Source organism: Protopterus annectens, chromosome 7.part0 (genome assembly GCF_019279795.1).
Source record: "Protopterus annectens isolate FY-2018-M chromosome 7.part0, PAN1.0, whole genome shotgun sequence".
Lineage (NCBI taxonomy): Eukaryota > Metazoa > Chordata > Ceratodontiformes > Protopteridae > Protopterus > Protopterus annectens.
Window position 1 is genome coordinate 15,856,242 of NC_056739.1, and position 27,768 is coordinate 15,884,009.

Here is a 27,768-nt window from a genome sequence, read left to right on the forward strand (position 1 = left end):
ACAAAAAACTCACACTAAGCACGGGAACAAATTTTTCCACAAACAATAGCACACATAATCCTCAGAAGGGACACACACTAAGACGAGTATGGCTAAAAACCTCTAAGATGGTTTTAGACCAAACCCGCACACAGAACAAGGAAGACAGACACTAAAACCTCTAATTTAAATGGTTTTAGATAGCAAAAGACAAATACAGGGACAAGTAAGGGGATGGACTAGGTCCTCTAACTGAAACGGGCCTAGCCCGTTGAAACAGCTAGTGGATACCACAAACAACAATCACACTACAAATTATACCCAAAAAATACCAAATAGAAATAGCTATTAAAATAGCTTTTGTTTGTAACAAATTCTCTCAAGAGGAAGAAGAAAAGGGGTACTTAGCCACAGCCAAGAGCGAGACCACATCCGAGCTACACGAGCGGCAAACGAGATCTGGGGATATGGAGCAGTGTAGCATGGGATACCTTCTTAGGCCAGCCAATAGAAGACTTCGAGCTAGAAAAGTTTGGCCGAGTTGGAGCCGATATTCAGCTCCGATCCCACAGGTAAGAATGTAGGTGAGATTGGACTACATAACATCTATATTTCATGGTTGACAATCTCTTTATTTTAGTTTTCTAAATAATTAAGGCTTGATCTTGATTTTCTGCCAGACCATACATTCCCAACATAGCAGCATCCACTTTGGACTGTACATGTATATAAATAGTTCTCATGATATATGTATCTTTTCTTTTTATTTAATCCTCATACCTCTATTTCCTTATTTCGGTCCTGGTTGGCATTATATATAGTGTTTTTCAACATATATGCAACATAAGGCCTCACTACTCCTGACCTAATCCATTTTTATAGAAGCGATTTAAGATCCCCTCTACCTGTCTATTGTAGCCATTTATACACTTCAGCCTTTTTTGAAATCAGGATTATAGATACCAATGGTATTAACATTGGAGCAACGTAGCACCACCTTGAAATTTATTGGGTAGGGGCTATTATCGCACTCCACTGGACAATATTTACATTTTTGGCCAGGACATTTATGATGCAACCAATTTTGAATATAGCACTGACACACTGAATTATTTTCTTCAGGTGTTTGGTGATTCTTAACACCAATTGTTCTGGCATATACCCATGGTGTGACATAGCACCGCCATTTATTGTTCAGAGTTGGTGGGGACTATTATTGTACTCCATTGGGCAGCATTATTGTTGGTATTATCACTACTTTGTATTTTTACATGGGTGAATCTTCATTGTTGGCCTATCAGAGGATGTGTGCCTCCTATTTGGTATTTTAACATTCTTACTTTTTCTGCTCTATTGATAAATTACTTTTGGTTTCCAAGATGGATCTTAACCAACTACTCAGGGGTATATCATCAGATTGTGATGATTTAGGTATATCTGGAGTAGGGGCTCAAGCAATGGGCTCAGAGGGGCATGAATCAGCATCACTGGAGTTGGATTGTCAAGACTTGTTTGGTCAGTTGTCGAGGAGAATGAAAAATTTAAGAGTCAATGTTTGACACTTACATTTATTTAAAGCCTATATGTTGAAAAACATCAGCCTCAGAGGATTACGGGTGAGAATTCAGCCCTAGGTCAATAATATTGATGAGGAACTACAAAAAACATGGAAACTATACAACAACAGGCATCAATGGGGTTTGTACAGGCTTTAACTTCATATTATGACCAGCGTATAGATGGTGGGATCTTGGAAGTCACAAAGCTGTGTGAACAGTCGAAACAATTTGTAGAACATAAAAATTACTCAACCTGCTTACATTTAGCACAGGAACTTTTGAGTATGGAAAAACAGCTTAAGGAACGTAAGGTATATAAATTTAATAGGGACCTCATGGATTACGAAAAGGGTAGACCATTTGGTCCATACAATAGTGTTAAATTTTCCAATGTTGGTCCCAAACCTAATAAAAGGAAGCATTCCTGATTGATATTAAGGAAATCTAGTTCTTTATCTATGGGTACTTCAGGGGAAGAGTCTTCTTCTTATACAGACTCTGAATCACCTCCAGGCCTGACCTCACCTACACCAAAACGTGTAAATAATAGCACAGATTTCCCTTTAGGAACCCCAGATGTAGGGGGGGATGCAGACACAAGAAACATACCAAATGTGGAAACTTTACTCCAGATTCTGAGCAACAAATAGAACTTTTAGTTATGTACTTACCATAACTTTAGATGTATGGGATCCATCTCGCCTACATTCTCTACAGATGGGTTTGGAGCCGATCCTTGGCTCCGACTCGGCACGCTATACAATAGCACGAAGTCTCTTATTGGCTGAGTTACCTCATATCCCAGGATGCACCACTACTGCTTCCCCAGATCCTGTTTGTCCGCACACATGCACACACACACATAGACTGTTGTTATAAGATTGCCAGGTGTTTCAAGAGAGGAAACAGTTGTATTCGGACCGTCCGGTCTCTTCAGGCCTCCAAGGCAGGGGGAAGGAGGGTGGGTTATTAGGAATGTAGGCGAGATGGATCCCATACATCTAAAGTTATGGTAAGTACATAACTAAAAGATGTAATGTGATCCTATCTAGCCTACATTCTCTACAGATGGGACAGTGTCCCTACCACCTAATTCCTGGGTGGCTCATTGAAAAATGGTCCGGAGAACCGTGGAACCGAAGGAAGCTCGACCCCTAGATGCCACATCCAATTTGTAGTGAGAAATAAAGGTGTGTAGAGAAAACCACGTAGCAGCCGCACAAATGTCATTAATAGAGAGCTTGGAATGAAAGGCTGCCGAAGTGGCCATAGCCCTGGTAGAATGAGCTTTCACTGGAATTGTAAGCTCTTTATTTGAAATGCGATAAATATGACTGATGCAGTCTCTGATCCACTTGGCAATAGTGACCTTCGTGATTGCTTTGCCCAATTTATTGTCCGAAAAAGACACAAAGAGTTAATCTGATTTTCGTGCTTGGTGTGTCCTATCCAAATAGAAACGTAATTGTCTGTGCACATCTAAGCTGTGAAAGGTATACTCAGCTCTGTTTGTATACTTAGGGAAAAAAAAACGGTAATTCCAGTGATTGTTGCAAACAAAAGTTAGAACAAACCTTTGGTATAAAGGATGGGTTTGGTCTAAGAGATACTCTATCCTTGTGAAATACCAGGTATGGTGGTTTGACACATAAGGCTTGAAGTTCTGAAACTCGCCTGGCTGATGTGATAGCAACTAGAAGGGCAGTCTTCCAAGAAAGAAATTTCAAGTCACAGGTTGCTGCCGGCTCAAAGGGAGGTGCGGTTAAAGTGGCTAACACTACGTTAAGGTCCCACGGTGGTGTGGGATGAGATATAGGGGGCCGTAGAAGCCAAGCTCCTTTAATAAAGGCTTTGCACAACTTATTGTTCATTAAGGGTAGTTCTACGTTCTCGTGAAAATTGGAAATAGCTGCCAATTGAACTTTGATGGTAGACACCGAACAACCCTGGTTGAACAGGGAAGTTAAAAACTTCAGAACCTCTGACACCGAAGCTGTCATAGGGTCTAATCCTCGGAGTTGGGCCCAAATAGCAAACCTCTTCCATTTACTGCTATACATCTTTTTTGTAGAAGTCTTGTGGGCCGAGGACAAAATATGCAAGACTTCAGGGTCGAAAGAATGCCTCCTAACTATGGTCAGAAGAGGAGTAGCCAAGCTGCTAGCTTCAATGAATGTAGGGACTGATGGAGCTGTCCTGACTGATGCGTCAGGAGGTCCGGAGTTTGGTCCAGGAACCAGGGACCGTCCAATGCATACTTGCGAAGAAAAGGGAACCAAACTTGACGAGGCTATCATGGGGTGATTAGAATCATTTTGCTTCCCAAGCGAATCGCCTTCTGAATCACCTTGGGGAGAAGGGGAACCGGTGGAAAAGCGTATAGCAGACCGGAGGGCCAAGGTTGGACCAGAGCATCCTTGGGCATCTCCCCCGGAAATGGAATGAGAGAGAAGAACTGCTGGCATTTTGCGTTCAGGGGAGTTGCGAAAAGATCGCAACATGGAACTCCCCATCTGGTGAAAATCTGTGTTACCACTTTGTGATTCAAGGACCATTCGTGAGGGGAGAGAATAGTCCTGCTCAGTCTGTCGGCTATCACATTGGATGTCCCCGGAATGTGTGTTGCCACTAGAATGCGTTTGGTAGCAATCGCCCAATCCCATACCTTCATGGCCTCTCTGCAAAGGGGGTAAGACCTGTTCCCTCCTTGCTTGTTCAAGTACCAGACTACCGACATGTTGTCGGACTGAACGGCAATCGTCCCCCGGGGGAGGTGATCGTGCAATGCTTGCAACATTAAAAGCACCGCCCTCATTTCCAGGATATTGATGTGGAAAAGATTCTCGTCGGAGTGCCACGTGCCTTGGACCGACCTGTCCAGATAATGTCCCCCCCACCCTGTCTGGGAGGCGTCCGTTGTCAACGTGGCCGAGGGAGATGGGGGAACGAAGGGTCGCCCCTGATCCAGGTTTGAGGAAAGAAGCCACCAACGAAGATCCTGTTTGCATGTCTCTGTGATCAATATGTGGTGACTGAAGGGGAGGTCTTGATAAGACCACTGGACTGAGAGGAGCCACTGGAGTATCCTCATATGCAACCTTGTCAAGGGGACGAGAAGAATGGTGGCTGACATGGAACCTAGCAGCTGCAGTACCATTCTCGCTGGAGCGCGACGTCTGAGGAGTAACGCCCAAACCTGAGACTGCAATGTTGCTATCCTTTCCGCAGGAAGATAGACTCGCATCTGCCTTGAGTCTATTTCTGCACCAATAAACAGAATACGCTGTGATGTTAGCAATACGGATTTTGTCCAATTGAAGGTGATTCCTAAGGAGCTGCCTAGGGAGATAGTGGCTGCTAGAGTTTTTAAGAGTATATGTCTTGAGGTGGCAGTTAAGAGCCAGTCGTCTAGGTATGGAAACACTTGGAAGCCTAGACTTCTCAGGTGAGCAGTCACCACTGCCAAACATTTGGTGAACACCCTGGGGGCTGTGGTGAGACCAAAGGGCAGTGCACGAAACAGGAAATGACTGTCTCCTAGGCTGAAGCGCAAGTGTCTCCTGGACGCCTGATCTATCAGGATGTGATAATAGGCATCCTTGAGATCTATGGAGCACATCCAAACACCCTTCTCCAGAAGTGGGAGAATGGTTTGCAAGGTGACCATCCGGAATTTGGACTTTTTCACTGATCGGTTTAACCTGCTGAGATCCAAAATGGGCCTCAAGTCCCCAGTCTTTTTTGGTACCAAAAAGAATCTTGAGTAAGTCCCTGATCCGGCCTGATCTGCGGGGACAGGTTGGATGAATCCTTTTTGAAGCAGCTTTGAAATATCGATGGCTGCCAGGTCCGGGATTCTTTGGGATGGTGGGGGGGGGGTTGAGAGAAGGGAATGGTGTAACCTCCGGCGATGATTCGGAGCATCCATTGGTCCTGAGTGATACTTTCCCAGGCCTTTAGGTGCCTCAAAAAACAACCCCCGACTGACTCCGGAGCTGCACAGTCGGGCACTCCTTCAGGGATGCTGGAAGGAGGAGGAGCCACGAAAGGACTCGCGGTCTCCAGTGTTGCAGGGGCCTCCGCCGCCTCTGGGACGGCGTCTCCCTGAAAAATTTCCCCTTCCTCTGCCTCTAGAGGGGGAATCGCTCTGCTGCGATGAGCAAGACTTTTGAGACTTACTGAACCACATTTTCCCTCCTCTTCGAGCCTTGGGATAAGGTCTGAAGGGAGTGGAAGTGCCCCTACGGCAGTTAAAGTCTTACCCTCCTGCTCGCAGCGAGTCAACGTGTCCTTTACCTTGGGTCCAAAAAGGGAGGACCCATCGAAGGGGGCGTCGGCAAAGGAAGACTTAAAGGCCTCCGCAAAGTGACACAGGCGTAGCCAGGCTTGTCTCCGTTGAGCAACACCTGTGCCCTACGCCCTGCTCGCTCCTTCGGCTGCATACGAAATGAGCCTCATGGACGAGTTGGATAGGGAGGACAGGGTAGCCAACTGGGAGTTAACCGTCTGGGCTAACTGCTCAGGTAAGTTACCAGAGAGGGTATCCGAAAGCTCCTTGACCAGATCCCTCTGCAGTCTCGTAAAGTGCGTCAGGTAGTTCAGAGACCTTAATGTAAAGGTTGCTGAAGCAAGGGTGCACTTCCCGTACCAATCCATGCTCCTAGACTCCTTATTAGGAGGATGGACGGACGTTGAAGCCTCTACCACATCTTGTTGGGTAGCAGATGCCACCACCAAGGCATCTACAGCCACACCTTTGATAAGAAAGTCCTTATCAGGGGGTGCTGAAAGGAATTTATTGGGGCGAGCTGGCACCGGTTCAACAGAGTCCAGATGTTCCCACGCCCTTCGAGAGATCAAATCCAGGAGCTTATCGTAGGGCGGAGACACCCAGGAGGCGGAGGGCTGAGCCCCGAAGGCCTTGAGGAACACTGACTCCTCAGCAGAAGGGGGTTTGGACTGCCAGTCGCCTCATTGCTTAAGGATTTCCAAGATGTCCGCAAAGGATACATCATCCGAGGACGACTTGGGGGACCCTTCCGCATCATCGAGGTCGGTATCCGAGGTGAGAGACTCATCAGGGGAGTCAACGTGCTTCCTCTTGCACTGTCTCTTCCTCGGGGGTTCCTCAGAAGATGTTTCGGAGGGACCTCCAGGAAGAAGGGAACCCCCGATGTGGGTAACCTCAGGCCCAAGGGCTCCACTGTCATGAGACAGGGGGATTGCAAAGGAACCAGTCTCCGTGCCAAGGGAAGGTGGTGGTGAGATGGTAGAAGTGGCCAGAGAGGATTTGGCCAAGGCACTCCTCATGGCCGTGAAGGCGGGACCCCCAGAGTCCTGGGAAGGTTCAACCCCCAAGGCCACAACAGCAGTCGGAACTCCTGCCGCCGACGCACCGAGAGGGAGGCTCGGAACCGAAAGGATCGGTCCTGAAGCGTCCCCCCCAGGGCCGACAGAGGAGGTCCACGTACCGAACACCGACCCGAAGGGCGGGGTTGGAGTTAGGGTCGTAACCGACCCGACAACCTCCACCGGCTCCACCAACACCGTCTCCAACGGCGCTGAAGCTGTTGGAGGAGGAACCAAGATGGCAGGGTGGGAAAACGGCTCCGGAGCCGACTGGACTGGAGCCGAGACCAACTTTTGAAAGACCGGAGACTGAAAAAGCCTTTGAAGCACCCTGTCTACATCCAAATCGGACATCCTCGACGACCGAGAAGAGACCGACCGGGTCCGAGTCGACTTCTCCGCCGGCTCCGAAAGACTGGGGGACTGGCTCCGAATGGTTTCGAGACGTATCGGCGCCGAGGGAGATTCCACCACTACTGCAATTTCCCTCGGAACCGATGTGGACTTCGGCACCGAAGGGGAAGAGTCTGAGCGGGCAACCTTCATTGGCTCCGAAGGCAGTGGAGCCGATGGAGATGACTCGCCTCTCGACGCCCGAGCTCTCGGCTCCAAAGCCAGAGGAGTCGAGGCTGGAGACATCGAGGCAGACCGTTCCACTCTCGGCTCCAAAGTCCATGGAGCCGACTGAGAAGCCTGCCTTGACTTTTTTGCTGCCGGATCCGACGGGCTGGTCGGAGCCGAAGATTTTTTCTTCCTCGACGGGGAAGAAGAAGAAGATAGGGCTTCCTCAAAGGAAGGGGTAATAAGCCCTTTCAAAATCAACTTATTTTTCCTCTCTTGGAGCACGCGAGAGGAAAAAGCGTGGCAAACGCTACAGGATTCCTGTAGGTGCTTCGGCCCCAAACAGTATACACATAACAAATGGTCGTCCGTAATGGACATTTTATAATTGCATTTTGAACATTTTTTAAATCCTGATGGCCTATGTTCTTTAGACATGGCTATCTACTTCAATTGAACTTTAAAGAGAAAGAACTTCAACACTGACTTTAAAGAAAATACACGTAGACTAAGGCAAGGTCCCTCTAAGTTAAACGGGAACACTTACCACCAAGAAAATAATACAATTTACCACAAAGTTCTAAACTGCAAAATCACACAATGAGTAGCTGTTAAACAGCCCTAACTAAGGCGCGTGGGCTAGGCAAAGGCCCCTCTAACTTAAACGGGATCCTTTACCGTCAAAGAAAAACACAATTTTTACCACAAACTTTCAAAAAAAAAATCAGTCACACAACAATAAGTAGCTGTTAAAACAGCTTTTGGGTAAATTTAGCGAAAATTCTGACAGAAAAATAAGCACTAAGAGGCAGTTAGCTCAGCCAAGTCCGAGACCACGTCTATGCTGTAGAAGCGGCAAACGAGATCTGGGGAAGCAGTAGTGGTGCATCCTGGGATATGAGGTAACTCAGCCAATAAGAGACTTCGTGCTATTGTATAGCGTGCAGAGTCGGAGCCGAGGATCGACTCCGAACCCATCTGTAGAGAATGTAGGCGAGATAGGATCACATTACATCATAAGATTATCCTTAACATCTCTTCTCAGACTCTCACTCCTGTGCAACTTGACCTCCTAAATAAAGGGTTAAACTTTGTGCCAGCTTTTTTTGTGCCTGAAAATGATTTTGTGACAGATTTGTTTGCTTTTGGTAGAACTTTGAACCTAAAATTGTTTTTTGATAAGAATAATGATATAAGTATCACTGATAATGCATTTTATTTTCAGAGATCAAACTTTATGCCACTTATGCATCCAGTGGTACAGCTATTTTTACATAGTGTTCTCAAAGATCTACACATTTATCATGGTAAGGCCCGGATCAAACCACAGAATCTCTCAAAGACTCAACAAGATGCATTAATGGAACTTAAGTCTAACACTAATATTGTTATTACACCAGCTGATAAGGGGGAGCCATTGTGGTTATGGAATTAGATACCTACAATAATGAAGTTCAGAGACAACTGGATAATCATATGTACAATATGTCCATGCCATTGGACCCTACCAGTACTTTCAAACATCAGACTGATGATTTCATCCAATTGGCCATAGATGAGGGGATTATATCCAAGAACACTGCCAAACATCTCACCATAGCAGATCCGAAAAAAACAATACTTATATTTGCTACCCAAAATTCACAAATCTTTATCCAATCTGCCTAGTAGACCTATTGTTTCGGGTAGGGGATCATTGACGGAACCTTTGGCAGTGTTTTTGACACAATATCTCAAACCGTTGTTGCCTTTGGTGAGATCTCGTATTCGTGGTACTACTGAGTTTCTGCAAATCATATCCGATGTTCAGGTTGGACCCCATTGGCTTTTTTGTACATTGGATGTAGCTTCCTTATATACCAATATCACCCACTGGGCTGGCCGTTTGGTGCTGGAACACTGGCTTGGAGTTGCCCGACTATATCCCCCTGTATTTAACACTCTGTTAGTTGTTATGACAGAACATGTCCTGAACAAAAATGTTTTTTATTACCAGGACAAATGCTACTGGCAAACTAAGGGTATGGCTATGGGTGCATCCTTTGCCCCCATATATGCCGATTTGCTTATGGCTTTTATAAGAAGAACAGCGTATATATGATCCCTTATTTGCCAGAAATGGACATCTGGCAACGTTACTTGGATGACTGTTGGCTTGTATGGAGAGGGAATTTGGAGTATTTACAGGAATTTGTGGAATACCTAAATGGGAATAAATGGAGTATTGAGTTTACCGGCACACAAGATCCAAATCATATCAGTTTTTTGGATGTTCTTATAACCAAAAACAGTGATGGGTCTTTGGAGACGCAGGTGTTTTGCAAATTTCCCGAATACAACTCCCTCCTCCATGCCAGCAGCCATCACCCTCCACATTTCAACCAGAATATACCGAAGTCTCAGTTCATGAGAATAAAATGCATTTGTTCTGATAGGGATCAACATAATCATCATAAGAGGGATATGGTCAGGAGATTCACGGAACGTGGCTACAAATCTGGAGTGATCACTATGGCATGTAGGGAAGTGAGTGGTATGGATAGACAGGAGCTGTTACAATACATCTACCTCTGAACAACCCCCATTAGACTGATTACTACTTATGGTCGTAACACCAATGTTTTTGTGAGGCCGTACAATAGAACTGGAACATCTTACAAGCAAATGAGAAGATTAGGACGCTCATTGGAGACAAATGTTGTTTTGGTTTTAGGAGGGGTAGGTCTTTGGCATCTCACTTTAATCACTATAAGGTGGCAGCCCAGATGATTGCCCCTCTTCAACAATCTACCTTAATGGAAGATGTCCTTCAGGGTTGTTATAGTTGTGGCCATTGTGTGAATTGGAATAGGCACAATCAAACAAAAACTTTCAGCAGTCATAATACTAGTCATGTTTATGACATAAAATTATTTGCTAACTGCTCGTCTGATTGGGTCATATACTTAGCCACTTGTTCATGTTCGGCCTTTTATGTGGGCCAGACGTCCAGGCCCCTGAAGTTTAGGATTAGTCAGCACATGAGTGACATTAAATTGAAAAGGCTTACTAATGCATTATACAAACGTGTGGTTCTTAATCCTTCAGCATCATTCAGATTCACGGTTATTGAAATCATTAAGGGGGACAGAACTAATAAAATTGGTTGGCACAATATACTTAATAATAAAGAAAAAAGATGGATAATTAAACTAGGGGGTTTGATTCTCCATGGATTGAATGAGCAATTGTGAGCAGTCAATGAATGATCTTTATTACATATGGGTGTGTGTATATAAGGAGTGCTTGTTTTCTTGTTCAGTTACACTGAGGAAGACTTTTTTATATATGCCGAAACTGGTCTGTATGTGTTAACTTTTTAATAAAGTTACACCTTATACACCTTTGTGCTGGCTTTTGTATTTTTGGTTTAAACTATGGTAGAAGGGCAGAGTACTAAAAGTGGGAGACAGCAGAGTGTTTGTGGAGAATGATTACTCACTGCACACCAGACAGAAGAGGAGCAAATTTAGTGCACTGTTCAAGAAATGTTGAGATGCAGATGTAAGATTTGAACTGCTATACCCGGCTGTCTTCAAGGTATTCTTTCCTGCAGGGACATAATCATTTTTTGATGAAGTACATGCTAAGGAGGAAATACAAAAGTATGTCCAACAAAAAGTAAGCTGTGAAACAGAAGGAGATTATGCTTCTTGTTCTTCTGGCATTTTCTGGCTTGTTAAATTTGATTTCTGCATTAGTGACTGTATTTAGAGCACAACCTAGAGCTGTTTACTGAATTTCCTGTTTGCACTTATTTTTAAAATTGTTTTTTTCTCAAAACTTGCATTTTATCTGTCTTTGGCCTAGCACTCTTGTGTGGGGTCATTTACTGCACTGTTATAACTTGCTGATACTTATTAACCTCTGCTATCTCTGAAAAAACAAAAAAACAAAAAAAAATCTTGCTTTTTCCCCACTTTTCTGAGATTTAAAAAAGTTCAGTTACAGGCTTGCTGTTCTTGAACTGTTTGTAAGTTTCTGTGAGGCCATTTTTTGCTTGGGCTAAAGGAAAGTCTCTCTGTTGATCAGTGGCAGTGAAAAACATTGAGCAGCCTGCCTGCCCCTGTGGGAGTGGTTACTGACTTGAAACTGTAGTTTTATTGGCCATTTTGGGTCAATTCCAAAACTCCTTCATCTTCCTCTCTTAAAACTCTCTTTTGCGCGGTTTTGAGCATAGCGCAACAACGGGCAGCGCCGCCTAATTGGGTTTAAACTATTCCTGGCTCCACAAAGTCTGCTCTTCACTTTTTCCCTTAGAACTGCTCTATCTCTCAATTTAAACACCATATTCTCATTCTAAGGCCCTTCACTGGTCCAATTAAGTAATCCTACAAGTTAGCACTATTAAACCATAAGCACTACTTACTCTTATACTCTCTACGATTACCCTGTCCTCTATCGGTCCGTCTTAAATTCAGTTTCCCTATTACTCTAGCATGTCCAAAGGTCAGTCAATGGTTTCCTCTCCAGTCCAGCTGGTGAATCTGGGAATTTTGAGGCAATGTTACAACTGTCTCATGTACACGGACAACCCTCTCCTCCTCCAAACAGGTTCAAATATGTGTGAGAGATGCAACTATTTAGCCAAACTGGAGGCTGAGCTCTCTCATCTCAAAACTGGTGTAACCAGTCAGGAGGAGAAGGTAACCTCACACAACACAATTCTAGTATCACATAGTCCCACCACATCAGCGAACCAAACACATAAATACACAGAAACATACTTGGAGGCTCTAAATAAAAATCTGCCTAAGCAACAGAGACCTCCAAAGCAGACATCCAAGCAAACGCTACCTCAAAACAAAACACACACAACACATAACCCACAAAGTCAGTGTGCCAAGCAGCCACAGCCCTTAAGGCTGAATAACACACCTGATACTCTTGTAATAGGTGACTCTATTGTCAGACAAACTGACGTCCCACTCACCAAGCTGAATAAAGAGAAGGTCACAGTGAGCTGCCTGTCGGGTGCTAGGATCCGACACATAACGCAAGCACTCAGGTCACTCCAAAGCAAACACAAATATGACTCAGTCATTGTACATGCTGGTGTGAATGACCTGAGACGTACCTCCCTGGACTACATGAAAAGAGACATAGAGGAGCTCTCTGATCATGTAGCCCAGGCTGGTATGACCCTGACCTTGAGCAGCATCTTACCCACACCTAGAATGATGCCACAGTACAAAGACAAAATGATTGATTTTAACAACTGGCTAAAATTTTGGTGTCATTCAAAGGGGATCCAGTGTCTGTCAGCCTGGGATGACATACTCGACAAGCCACGTTGCTTCGCTAGGGACGGCTTGCACCTGTCACCACTGGGCTTTCGGATATTGGCAAAGGCTCTTGCCACCCCCATAGTGCCTTTTAGGCAAGGCTCAAAAGTCAAACCCACCCCCATAGACAGCACAAGGAACAAGAAACTAAGGGTAATGTTGCTAAACGCCAGAAGTCTTAACCTCAAGATGCACGCACTCAAAGCTCTCCTCAGTATGGAGAACATCGATATCTGTGCAGTGACAGAAACCTGGTTCAAGGCTCCAGAGAGCACCCCAGCACTACCAGGCTATACCTGATATCATGCTTTTCGGCCCCAAAACCCGGACCGAACCACAAAAGGAGGGGGAGTTTCCATATTTATCAAGGATATCCACACCTCCAGGTTAGTGGCATTGCACGAAGTATCGGAGACCATCCATGTGCAACTAATAGTGGGCAAGACTGCTTTTCAGTTTATAGCATCCTACAGACCACCCTCTCAAAGTCAGGAATCCCATTCGGCTTTCCTGAAAACATTGGAGAACATGAAGATCTCTCCGAACACCATTATATTGGGCGACTTCAACTACCCAAACATTGACTGGAAGCACTACTCAAGCCCCAGCACCTTAGCCCAAAGATTCCTGGAAATTATAAACTCAAATGCTATGGAACAACTAGTCACCACTCCCACAAGAGGGGACAACATACTAGACCTGATCATTACCAACATGGGGACTCTATGCTCCACACCAGAAGTATATCCCTCATTGGTAAGATCAGACCATAAATTAATTTCACTGGATGTCCACATCCCGACCCCACCCCCAGCCCAGAAAACCACAGTGAAAAACTTCTCAAAAGCGAACTTCTCACTTCTCAAAACCGAAGTGGAATCCTTCAAGGCCCCAGGGCCAGTGGAAACTACAGCCCAAACTGCAGAATCCTATACAAATGCATTCTATGGACATCTCCAGGAATGCATGGATCATGCTATCCCAAACAAAACCAAGACCCAATCATCCAAAGGCAGGCGTCCAATCTGGTGGACCCTGCCATAAATAAACTGTACAACAGAAGGAGGAAGCTACTACATGATAGAGCAAAATCCCTAATAGGGAAGGCATCTCTGATCAGTACTAGCAAAAAATTACGATCCTCATAAAATCCTCCAAGGCCAGCTTTGAGAGAAAAATTGCACAGGACACCAAAGACAATCATAAGGCTTTTTTCAGTTATGTTAGAAACCTGGGATGCAACTCCCAGACTTGTTCTGAGTTGATTCTAAATGACAAAAAATACACTGAACCCACAGACATCACCAATATCCTGGCAGACAGGTTCAGTGCAAACTTCTCCACCCCCAAAAGAGCAAGTATCTATCCCAGCAGAGGGCTGCCTCCCAAACATCTCAGATGCTCAGGTGAAGGCTGCCCTCTCCAAAGCAAAAAACACTGCTTCCATGGGACCAGATGGCATCGCAGGTTGCGTCCTACATAAACTACAAGAGGAACTAATCCCTCAAATAAAACAGCTATACGATCTCAGCCTCACTACAGGATATGTGCCCACAGAATGGCGTACAGCAACAGTGGTCCCACTCCACAAAGGTGGAGCCTCTACGGACCCTGGAAACTATCGCCCCATAAGCCTGACTAGCTTAGTCTGCAAGGCTATGGAGAGATCATCATGGAGCTCATAAACAAAGACATTGGGGACCTACAGACACTAGATCCTACCCAGTTCGGCTTTGTCAAGGGCAGATCCTGCCTTTTGAACCTGGTTGACTTCTTTGAAACAGTCACCAAAGCCATAGATGAAGGGAAGGTAGTCCACACAGCCTATCTGGACCTTGCAATGGCATTTGACACAATACCCCACTCGGGCATCATAGATAAGCTATCCAGCTTAAATATAAACCCCTATGTCACAAGATGGGTCGCAAACTGGCTCAAAGACAGAACCCACAGAGTGAGAGTTGCTGGAGCCATGTCAGACTCGAAACCGGTCACAAGTGGCATCCCACAGGGTTCTGTCCTGGGACCACTCTTGTTCGGTATATACTTTTCCGAGGTACAGGCAACGTGGAGGACTATGGCTCACCAAGTTCGCAGATGACTGCAAACTGGGCGCCATAATCAACTCTCCAGCTGACACAAACATCCTTCAAAAAGGTCTCACAGAGACAGATAACTGGTGCCAGAGCCATGGTTTAAAGCTAAATGCCAAAAAATGTATAGTCATACCCTTTGGCAAAAACAATGTGCCCACAAATTACCACATAGGCGGAAACCCATTAAGTACAGAGAAAGTTATTAGGGACCTGGGGACCCAAGTTGATAGCAATCTCTCCTTTGAAAACCACATTGCCAAAGTGGTTAGAAAGACCTTCTACATAGCCCACCTCATCACGAAGGGTTTCACATCTAGATCAAGAGAGGTAATCGTGCCCCTTTATTCATCCCTCATCAGGCACATCATAGAATACAATGCCCCTTTTGGGATGTACCTTACCCGACACCTGCAGCAATTAGAAAGACACCAAAAGTATCTCACCAAGAGGATCAATGGTCTCAAACAGATGCCATATACTGCTCGGTTAAAAAAACTCCAGCTCTACTCAGTTGCATACCGCCTACTTCGAGGCGATCTATGCCTGACATACAAAGCTATGTCAAATCCAGAATTAATGGACATGCTCCACCTCAGTAAATCTAAATCCCTTAGAGCCACACGCTTGAGGGACTTGAACCTCAGCACAAAAATAAATAGAACTTGCTGGAGGGACATGTTCATAACCCAGAGGCTCCCTTCGCTCTGGAATAGAATTCCAGTTCATGTGAGGCAGAGCACCTCACTGAATCTCTTCAAGAAGAATCTCGATAAGTGGATGAGGGATCGTAGGTTTGTCCCATGGATTACTCCCGTGTCACTATTAGACAGAGGCACAGTAAACTAAACCTTAAAAAGGGCACAGTATACTCAAATCAAGGGGTGGCGTAAGCCATACAGAATCGGGCTAGGCTTATAATTGCCACAGGGTAGATAGCCTAGTATGAACCTATGAACCTAAGACTACAGAGGAACTGCACCTGTAAACCCTTTTTCAACAGAGAAGGAAGGGAGCACAAGAGTTGACTAAAAGAATCAGGAGTACAATGGAAATGAAGCAGAGACAGGATTTTGGGGATGAACAGTAATAAAACCAGTAACTTAATATTGGATTACAGTGCAATAATTATATTTGTGAAATATGACAGAACAAGAAAATCTGAAAATATTGGACTTTTTCAGAATGTGTTGGACTAGTGGGGGACTCTAAAGCATATGCTGTACTTTATGTCATTGATGTTTGGAAAAGTGCTTTGAGGAGGGGAAGAAGAGGGAGAAAGCTAACTGTAATTAAAGATGTTTTTCATAAGGAGTCCCAATTTTGCAGCATGTAGTTTTCTTTACATGTTACGCAGTTTTAAGTATAATGGGGACTGTAAACAGGTGCTGCTCTTTTTTTTCTTTTCTTTCTCCCTTCTTTCTCTCTCTCCTTGTTCACTTTTAAGATATGTGGGCACTGCAATGTATAAAAAAAGAAAAAGCCTGGTTAAAAAGCATGATAAAAGAAAAATAATGAACTTTTTCCTCATTCTTGCACGGGGAAATGACTGGATTAAACACTTTAGATTAATTTAGTAACAAGTTTTAAGAAAGCAAGTAAAAGAAAAAAACAGAATATTATGAGGCTTTTTTCTAGCAAACACTTTTAGATGTTCAGTAACAATTCTGTAGCAGGTCTTTATGTTTTCATGGAAACAATCTGATAAAGAGAAACAGGCTGCCTGGTTGTCATGTCTGCATGGAGACAATCCAATAAAGTGAAATTGGCCAGAGTCTGGTGGAGAGTGATTGGCTGAGGGGAAAAAAAGGGAGAGAGAAATTGGTTAGGAGATAATGTTCTCTGAAAACATTCAGGGGTTTTCCCAAAGTAGATAATGTTCATTGAAAGCATTCAGGGGCGTTCCCAAGGTAGTTAATGTTCTCTGAAAACATTCAGGGATTTTCCTAGCTGGGAGAGCCATAGTGTCAGCGTTACGTGGAGAGGTTTCAAAGCTATTGGAACTATTCAGCTGTGAAAGGCGACGAGAAGAGTTGTTCAATCGTGAACCAACTAGGCAGCTAGGGAATCACAACAACTTCTCAGTTTTTCCTAACACCAACTCTCCTTCTGGCAATGAACTTGGGGCCAACCCTATTACGATTGTTAATAGTGTCGAAATTCCATCGACTTCATCTCCAGGCATCCCGAATGGGCAGATTAGCCGTTCACAACGGAGAGAAGAGATAGACCTCTCCAACACTGTGGGTAGAGTCGACAATCATAAGATGGATCTAAACGACTTCACCTTTGATTTTTCATTCGGAAATCTCACGGAGGAAGCAAGACGGACTGGTACGAGACCTAAGACCTTACAACCCATCAAAACTTACGGTCAGGTTGTGGCCAAGGACATTAAAGCTACAGGTACTAACATTTTATCAGAAAGGCGAACCGTTAATGTAGCACATAACAACAATAACAAAGGTTACAATCTCAAGGAATTTGTAGACAGAGATTGTAATTTTGACATTTTGAGAGAAAAATTAACAGATCAAAAAGACTACATTTGTAGAGGTATCTTAAAGGACATGATTTACGCCTTTGGCAAAAAATTAAATACAATTAATGCTATTACGCTAGACAATGCATATTTAAATCACTGTTTATCCTTAAAAATTGTACCTATGGGTTTACGGTTCTACAAAGTACCTATGAGTATTGACATTACAGATAATGTGATTAATGAATTCAACACGTTATTTGATTCATTTGGATTTGAATTCATGAAGACCCTTATAAAACATAACGATGCTAAATTATGTAAGTGTATTAATGAGGTTGAGAACCTGAATCAATCTATTATCCAAGATTTAGCGTTTTTAGAATGGGATAGGTTGTATTATAAACAGTTTGAAATTGCTGAGGACAGGGCAAAAAAAGCCTTTGAAAAGAAAAACAAAAAATTATGTAGGGACAGAGAACAGTATAAATGTCATGAGATGTACAAATGGAATTGCAAGGAACAGGTTTATAATGAGAAAGAACATAATAGACAGGACACAATGCATTACAGAGACACTCATAGATATGAGGGAGATTTTTTTCAGATGCCAAGCAAGGGACATTCAGCAAAATGGAAACAAGGGGGGGAGATGGAAGAAAAAGTTCTAAACATTACCCAGACTAGTCCAGTATCTATCAACACCGTCCAGTTAAATTCTAATGCTGAGAATGAGGCACATTCTATAAGGCAGGATGGAGTGGTGTATGAATATAATAATTTTAAAATATTCAATTACAGCAGTAAAAGATTAGAGACTACTCATTTCACCTTGTTATCCAAGGGATTGAAATTTGTCCCAACCACTAATTTTAATTTAGTGGACAGTTTAAGTGAATTAAAGTTATATACTCGAAAATTAAATTTGGCTATCCAGTTTAAACAGAATTCAGTTCAAACTGGACAGCATAACCAACTTAAGAAAAAAAGTTGTTACATTCCTAACAACAACATTTATGTACAGAATTTTGAAAAAAAGTCTTCCAGGGATCTATACGAATTAAACAAGAAAGCTAGCAAGACTAAGATCCAAAGAAACTTAACATATGATGAGTTTACACTTTTGAATGAGTTGAAAACAGACAAGAGCATTCCTATAATGAAACCTGATAAGGGTGGAGGCATGGTTATTTACGATGCCTTCTCATATAGCACCATCATGCATGACATATTACACAGCTCTGGAAATTACACAGTCACGTCTTTGAATGAGGTGCACATAGCATACAGAAGAATTGATATGTTCTTGGAAGATTATCTCTATGAGCAAAGAATCAGTGAAGAATTATATAAATACATGACAGTGGAAGATCCTGTTATGGCCACAATTGTAGGCATACCCAAAATTCATATAGACATCTTGAATCCCCCTTTCCGCCCTATCATTTCAGGAAGTAAATCTAAAACTTTCCCCATAGGTGTCGTAATAGACACTTTATTAAAGCCTATTTATTCTAAGATTACCCACTTAGTTAAAGACTCCTGGGAATTTTTAAAAAATTACCCACTGAATGTTGACAGTCATGAAATATTATTTACATCAGTGGATGTTGTGGATTTATTTTCATGCATCCCTTTGGAACAAGGTCTGACTGCATTCACAAACAGTTTGAGAAAACATACTACTATGACATGGGATAGGATCAGTTTATTAGTGGAGCTTACAAGTATAGTGCTTGAAAACAATTTCATCTACTATGAGGGGGAGATTTTTAGACAGACCAGAGGGGTGGCTATGGGGGCGGCTTGTGCCCCCATTTATGCCAACCTGGTCTTACTGGACTGGGAGGAGAATAACATCTTTAATAGTAATTATTTTGGGAATATTATTTATTACTCCCGATTCTTGGATGATATATACATCCTGTGGAAGGGGCACTCTACCTCTTTTATATTATTTGTTCAGTATATAAATAATAGTAGTGATTACTTAAAATTTACCTTTGAGTGCAATCATAAAGGGGTGGCTTATTTGGATACATATATTTCTCTTGAAGGTGATGGTTTCAAATCCAAGATTAATAGGAAAGCCACTTTTTCTAACTCTTATTTAGATTATAATAGTAATCACCCCAAGAAACTTAAGTATAATATCTACAAAGGACAAGTAATTCGAGCAATTAGAATGACTTCGGACAGGCAGGACACTGTGGATGAAGTCAATTTTATCACAAGTTTATTTAGAGAAAGAGGTTATGATGAACACATGATGAAGGACACCGGAACCTATGTCCTAAATGAGTGGGGACGCAAATACAAACCACTCTTGGGTCTTATTAGCCTTGATTCTGAGATAACTACTGAGAGGAAAAGTATAGCGGAAAAAGGGAACTACTCTTCTTTCAATCTGGCTTGTATCGTTGAATACGGACCCTTTTCCCATTTAATAAAAAACATATTAACAAACAACTGGCAATTTTTCCTTATGGATGAAGATATCCGGAAAATGTTGGGTTCTAAGCCAAGCTTCGTTTTCAAAATGGGTAAAAACTTAAAACACATATTAGAAAATGGCTGCAAACCATCTACAGTGAAAAATAAACACACTACTAAATGTGGGGCTTGCAGTCAATGCAAAGTCATATGTGAGGAGAGTAGTTTCACCTTGGAAAATGTCAACAAAACTATTATTAGACCCACTTATGGAAACTGTAAAACCAGTATGTTGGTCTATATTGCTAAATGCAATATCTGTCCTGCCTATTACATAGGCAGGACAGAAAGACAATTTAGAAAAAGGATTTATTCACACACATATAGTATTAAAACTAATGATTTAAAAAACGCCTTATACAAACATATTAGTATAGCAGGCAACGAACACTCTTTCAAGTTTGCTATATTAGAGACTGTTAAGGTAAATCCTAGAGGTGGAAATATAAAAAAACACATTAGCTTATAAGGAATATTGGTGGCAGTTATTTACTGATGCGATGACTCTGCCAGGAATAAATGATTATAATACTGTGAAACCTTTGCTGATGTTAAAAAGATGAATGGATGCATTTTTTATTATTTTTATTATTTTTATATACACAAGTTATATGTACTTTATGTTTTGTACAACATACATTTTTATTACAATGGCATATGATTGTTTTGATTCGTTAAAACGTATCAATTTCTATTTACTAGCCATGATTAGTTAACAGTGGAGTGTTTTACACAGTTTACATATTTATATTGATATGTTTATGACTAGTATTTTATGTATTGTATGCAGACATTAGTTAATTAATTTTATTAGATTTTATAGGATGGTTAAGAAAATTTCTTTTAAAAAATTTCCTATTTTCACTACTATAAATAGTAGAATAAGCACTGTTGCTTTAAGGTAACGCCTGGATGGCGCCAAATTTAAAGTATTTAAATGTCGTTAATACTTTAATCTGGTTGTTCTGAAGAAGCTCGTGTGTACGAGTGAAAGCGCTTAACGTTTATGTGTATTAAAGACTTTATTACAGATTCGTGAGTGGCGATTTATTGTGGTAGCAGATTTACATGACCACAATTGGAATACTTATTTTACGAGTATTAGCTAGCATTTCGTTTGTGACTTTGCTTTTCAGTGGACTCAACGCTGGTTTCAGCTGTCGACAGCTGGGAGAGCTATAAAGATAGGACAAAACCAATCAGCACTTAGTAGAAGCATAGGCTGCACCATGCATCTTAACGTAGATGACCTTTCTTTTAGGTTAAATCAAGTTGGTGAGTGTAGCTGTCAGTTTGGGACTTTTTTTCCTATTAGGAGGGTAAAACTTCAATACTTGAAGGTGCACATAGTTTTGAGAGTTAGAATTAAGTTAAAAGGCTTTAGGGGGTATTGAGGGAGTGTTTGTTTTTTTGTTTGAGGGCATTCAATAAAACAAAAAGTTTTATAAGATGTGACATAGGCTCAAATGTATATGACAAGAAACAACTGTATAAAAGTTCAACCTGCCAGTGTATGCATGTAACAAAAAAGTTGGAACTAGATATTTAACAAAAAAGATGCTACATATAAAAGGTGGGAATGATAAAGTTTTAATACAATGATGCTTTCCTTTAATGTCTTTAAATGTAAATGGCCTCACTGATAAATACTAACAAGAAAGAGTTGTGAACTGTATTAAAAATGTAGAGTGCAAATAGCTATATTACAGGAAACACACTTAGATAAAGTAAGGTTTTCAGGATGGTTGTTCAGCGGAATACCTGGGACAAAGGAAAAGAGGAATACTTACTTATATTTACTGAAAGAGGAGCCCCAATAGTGATAGAAGAAGATAAAAAAGATAATAATGGCAGATATGTAGTGCTAAAGGGCTACTGGCAAGGAAGGAGGATTACACTGGCATGTATTTACGTTCCACCTAAAACTGCTGTAACAGAGCTTAAGAAAATTCTGGGAGAATAATCAGTTTTCAGCAAGGAATATTACTTAAAGGTGGAGACTGGAATTTGATTTGCAGCAGTGAAGATGTGTCTAGAGGGCCCAGAAAGGAAAATATGACAAAGGAGGGTAGACTTTTATGAAAACAGTTGGCATGGAAGATCTTCAGTAATAGGAGTTCTGATTGAATTTACTTATTGTTCCCCAAGATATAAAAATTGAGCTAGGCTAGACAGAATTTACATTTCACAGGAACATGTGCATTTAATTGAAGGTCTTTATATCCACCCAATAACTATTTCAGATCATGTGCCAATAACAGCTAAAATAAAAACACAAGGCAATGAAATAAAAATGAGACATTGGCGCTTTCCCACCTATCTGTTGAAGAGAGAGGAATTTAAGGAATGGGTGGTGGAGATTTTTCTGGAGTTGTTAGAAAGGATAGAACTTTCTTCTGAAAATATAGCTAGGGAGTGGGATAAAATTAAGGTGGAGTTAAAAATAGGGTGGAAATAAAAAAAAGGGAGTTATGGTTAACAAGTATCAAAAATTATTTACAGGGACTGACAAATGTTAAAGTATTGCAGAATGGGGGAATCTCACAGAATAAGAAGAGGATCAACTGCAGAATGCTAGGCAGAAAATAAGGCTTACCTTGATAATATGCAGAAGCTTAGAAAGATTGCTGTTAAGCAACTGTTGTGTTTTCTGATAATAACTCTAGAGCACAAAAACTTTTATCACAGCTCAGGCAACAGAAAGTAGGAAGGGCGGTCACCAAACTTAGGCAGCCTATAACAATGAAGGTAACAAGCGATCCTGTAGAGGTATTATAAATATTTCAGAAATTTTATGAGAGTCTCTATAAAGCAGAGAAATATGAAAATCAAGAAAAGATACAAATGGAAATGTTTATGAAAGAATTAAATATGCCAAAGTTAGAGGTAGATGAGGCTCAATTACTAACAGGATAGGAGGAGATAAGTTTAAAAATAGTGATGCATAACCAATCTACAGGAAAGCCCCCAGGAATATATGATATTCTTGTGGAAGTTTGGAAGCTAACGAGGAAAAAACTGATAAAGATATGGAAAGTTTTGTTCAACAGTATCTTAAGAGGAGAAGTACCACCATCCTGGAAGAAAGCAGTGGTAGCTGTAATACCTAAAGAGGGTAAAGATCCATGGGAACCAGCTTCATACAGGTTCATTTCAATACTAAACCATGATTATAAAGTGTTCATGTCTATAATTGTTAAACGAATGGCCAAAGTAATGCCAAAACTGAAAGATACTGATCAATGTGGTTTTGCAGAAGGGAGACAAACATTTGACAACATTAACAGAACACTGATGATCCAGAGGGAAGCAGAATTTAATAAAATATCATTGTTATTAGTGGGCCTTGATGCAGAGAAAGCATCTGACAGAGTAGGCTGGGACTTCAAGATCAGGGCAATGGAAACATTTGCTTTCCCTGATACAATTATAAGGTTGATTAGGAGTTTATATGAGGGATCAGAGGCAAAGATTAGATGAGATGGGGTCCTCTTTGATAATTTCGGCTTGAATAGAGTAACCAGACAGGGGTGTCCAATTTCCCTTTGTTGTTTGCATTATATTTAGAATCACTGGTAAAGAAAATAAGGTTCTCAGAAATTCAGTGATATAATTGGTATGATAGTCAGGAAAAGCTGTCTCTATTTGCAGATGATATTATTTTATACATGACAAAAACCAGAGGATTACAGTGTTGTGGAACATTTTAAGACAGTTTCACATCTTCTTGGGATACAAAATTAATTAAGCTAAAACAAAGGCAATGCCGGTAAATTATGTAACCACAAACAAATTAGTCCGACAATATCCATATTTATGGGGACATGATAAAATAAAGTATTTAGGAGTATGGTTTAGAAATTACTCTATTGTGTCAACTAAGGATATGTGGGAAGACACTAAACAGAAGATAACACAAACATTTAGAAACTGGAAGCTTTGTTGCATAGATATGAATACTAAGATACAAACAATTAAAATGTTTTAGTCCCCTTAGTGCTATACACAGGTCAGGCATATTTTTATCAACCAGAAGAAACGCTGTGAATAGCAATTAAAAAGAGTTGAAGGATTTCATCTGGGAAGGGAAGACAGTAAGGGTCATGTGGGATACGTCGATTCTTCCAGTAGAACAAGGCAGACTAGGATTACCCAATTTGAGGGGGTATTTTAGAGCAAAATAGCTAAGGCTCTTATACACAGCACAAGCAGAACACTATAATTCAAGGTTGAAAGGAATGATGATGATACAGGGGGGAAGCTCAAGAAATAAGGACAGACTGGGATTTTGGATGCAGACACTTGAGAACAACAAAAATCATATAGAATATTATATTCATAAAATAGCAGGGAGTATTCTAAGCACTAAACCAGTGCAAGAATGGAATAAAGAGATTCTACTGATAGGTATGACTATGGTCAGGGATACAGATAATAGGCAAGAGGAGTCTGGAATTTACTGGAGAAAACTGGCAAAGGAACAAAGGTATTGGGAGCAAATAACTGGAAAGGTAATAGAATGGAAAGAAGTCAAGAATTTATTTGGACTGCAGGTTAGAAATTGTTCTCCCTATCAAGGATTGATATCAGAGTCTAGGCAAGGAGAAGGAAATAGGGGGGTCCTAAATGAAAGACCAGCACTGGTACAGCTTTTAATAGAATCTAGAACAAAAGCTACCGTTAAAAAAGGAATAATTAGTAGAGCATATAAAATATTGCATAATAATTATAAGAATGAATCAGAGGAGCTTAAAAAGGATTGGGAAGAGAGACTGATAAGCAATTTACAAAGAGATAATGGAGGGATAGATGTATATCTCCCAAATATGCAACTAAGTCCAGAAGATTTAGGATCTTTGCCTAGAAGTGCTTACATAGGCATTTTTATACCCCAAGTAGACTACAAAGAATTTTTCCTCATGTGGATAGCAAATGTTGGAGGTATGACGGGCAAGAAAGAGGTTGCTGAGAACATATTTTTTGGAGTGTAATGAGCTGGCAGACTTTAGGGATTCCCTGCAAACTGCTCTGTCAGACATGCTGGGTAAGCAGATTGTACTGACTGGGGAGATGATTTTTTTGAGCTATGATACAGAATCAGAATTGCCTAGACATAGTAAAGCCTTGCTGAGTCTAATTATGGTGGCTTCTAAAAAAGCAATTACTACAAAATGGAAATCAAAGTCTAGACCTACTTTACTAGAAGTAGTGAATATAGTAACAGAGATGAAACAACTGGAACTAGAATCTTTAGAAAAAGGACGGAGCAAACTACATAGAAAAAATGGGAATTGTGGGAACAACATATGCACAGAAGGAAAAAGAAGTTATGTACCTACCATAACGTTCCATGTTAGTTGTCTTCATCTCGTCTTCTTTCTTGCTTGTTGGGATCGGAGCCGATCCTCGGCTCCAACTCGACCATCTTCTATAGCTCGAGAGCTGTTTACTGGCACAAGGCTACACCTTATCCCATGATGCCTAGCGCTAGCTACCCAGATCTCATTTGTAATAGCTAACCCCAGACATAGCCAAAGAATCAACCTGTCCAAACTAACAGGATGCGCATACCTGTCATACTCTCTAAGTCAGTAGAGGAAACAAACCAGAGAACACTCAGCCAGTGAATTCTGAACTCCTCTTGGTCCAATAGGACAGGGGGATGGAGGGGGGACGCAAGAAAGAAGGCGAGATGAAGACAACTAAAATGGAACGTTATGGTAGGTGCATAACTTCTTTATGTTAAGTCGTCTATCTCACCTTCGTTTCTTGCTTGTTGGGACAGCATCCCTAGCACCTACAATCCTGGGTGGCTCATTGGAACAGACTCTTCAAAACAGAGGAACCAAAGTTAGCTCTATTCCTGGAGACCATGTCTAACATGTAATGAGTAATAAAGGTATGAGGATTTGCCCACATGGCAGCGGCACAGATAGAGTCCATGGGCAACCTAGACTGGAAGGCTACAGAGGTGGCCAAAGCCCTAGTAGAATGACCATTCGGTTTGGTAGATAACTCTTTGTTTCTTAGTTGATAGATGACGGTAATAATGTGAGACAACCACCTGGACAGGGTCACTTTGGAGACTGGGAGACCCTGTTTGCCCCTAGCATAGGAAAGGAAAAGTTGATCCAACTTTCTTATATCCTTCGTTCTATGCAGGTAAAAACGCAATTGTCTATGAACATCCAAAAGGTGTCATTTGTATTCTGCCTTGTTAGTGTAGTTGGGGAAAAACACTGAAGATGTATGGATTGGTTTAGATCATTTTCTGAGCAGACTTTGGGAAGAAAGGAGGGATTAGTTCTCAGAGCAACCCTGTCCTTATGAAAAACTAAGTACGGAGGATGAACACTTAGTGCTTGAAGTTCCGAGACACGTCTGGCTGAGGTAATAGCTACCAGAAAAAGAGTTTTCCAAGACAGAAACTTAAAGGAGCAGGATGCTGCCGGTGCAAAAGGGGGCATAATCAAGGAGGTTAGTATCAAATTAAGGTCCCTAGGAGGAGGGGGATCTCTCACTGGGGGCCTAAGTAGAGTAGTCCCTCTGAGAAAAGCTTTACACAGCTTATGAGACATAATGTTTATATTAGAAAACCCAACATGAAAGTTAGAGATGACCTCTAGTTAAACCCTGATTCTGGCAGAAGCGGACCCAGAATGAAAAAGCTACGTTAGGAACTCCAAGATTTTGTGAACTGGGGCTGAAAAGGGATCTATGTTCCTAGCCTCTGCCCAACAAGAGAAATGTTTCCATTTGCTAGCATACGTCTTCCTAGTAGCAGATTTGTGAGAGGAGACAATAATCTCACACACAGCCGGGGAAATGCTGGGAAGCCTGGCTAGGGTTGGAATTGGATCAACCAAGCTGTGAGCTGGAGTGTTTGGGGGGATCGATGCAGCTCTCCTGATTAATGAATCAGCAGGTCTGGAATAGGATCCAGAGTCCAGGGCTGCTCGAGGAGGTAACAGTGCAGGAATGGAAACCAAATATGTCGAGACCAGTAAGGAGCAATGAGGATCATTTTGCAACCCAACAATATAGCTTTCTGTATGAGTTTGCGTATAAGAGGGAACGGCGGGAAGGCATAAAAGTCCCTGAGGCCAATCGTGGACTAGAGCATCTCTAGGAGGGTGACCGGGAAGCGGTAAAAGGGAGAAGTAGTTGCTGCATTTGCTGTTGAAGGGGGTGGCAAACAGACTGCAGCAAGGCTGTCCCCATTTGCGGAAGAGCAGATCCGCAACTACCTGATTCAGAGACCACTCATGAGGCATGAGAATAGCTCTGCTGAGCTTGTCCGCTATGACGTTGGACTTCCCAGGGATGTGAGTCGCAATCAGAAATTGTTGGGAGAAAATCACCCACTGCCAGAGTCTGAGTGCTTCTCGACATAAGGGGTAGGACCTGGCTCTGCCCTGCTTGTTGATGTACCACATTACTGACATGTTGTCCAGTTGAATTGCAATGGTCCCGGAAGGAAGGGAGTCCTGAAGTGCTTGCAACGCTAGGAGCATGGTTCTCATCTCCAAGACATTTATGTGCAGATGGTACTCAAGAGGCTGCCAAGTGCCTTGGACTGTTCTGCCCTGATAATGCCCCCCCCCCATCCTACCAGTGAAGCATCCGTGGTCAATGTGGCAACCGGAGGGGGCTGGATGAATGGTCTGCCCTGAGACACTAGTGGGGAGACCATCCACCAGGAAAGGTGTCTTTTGCATGTTTCTGTAATCATGATCATGTGAGACATAGGGAGCTGATGAAAGGACCACTGTGTGAAGAGAAGTCACTGAAGGATTCTCATGTGAAAACGGGCCAGGAGTATCAGAAGAATTGCCGCTGCCATAGAACCCAGAGTTTGAAGGACCAACCTGACTTGTACCCTTTTTTGCATTGCATGAGGATATGAACTTGCTGCCGAATCGTGGCCA

The 27,768-nt window shown here is 42.1% G+C and overlaps 1 protein-coding gene across 1 annotated transcript in view; it reads right to left on the reverse strand.

Annotated features, from left to right (window-relative positions):
* LOC122805771 (synaptonemal complex protein 1-like) overlaps positions 1-27,768 on the reverse strand; it is a 5,909,626-nt gene that overhangs the window by 4,298,092 nt on the left and 1,583,766 nt on the right. The gene's annotated exons all lie outside the window — the stretch shown is intronic.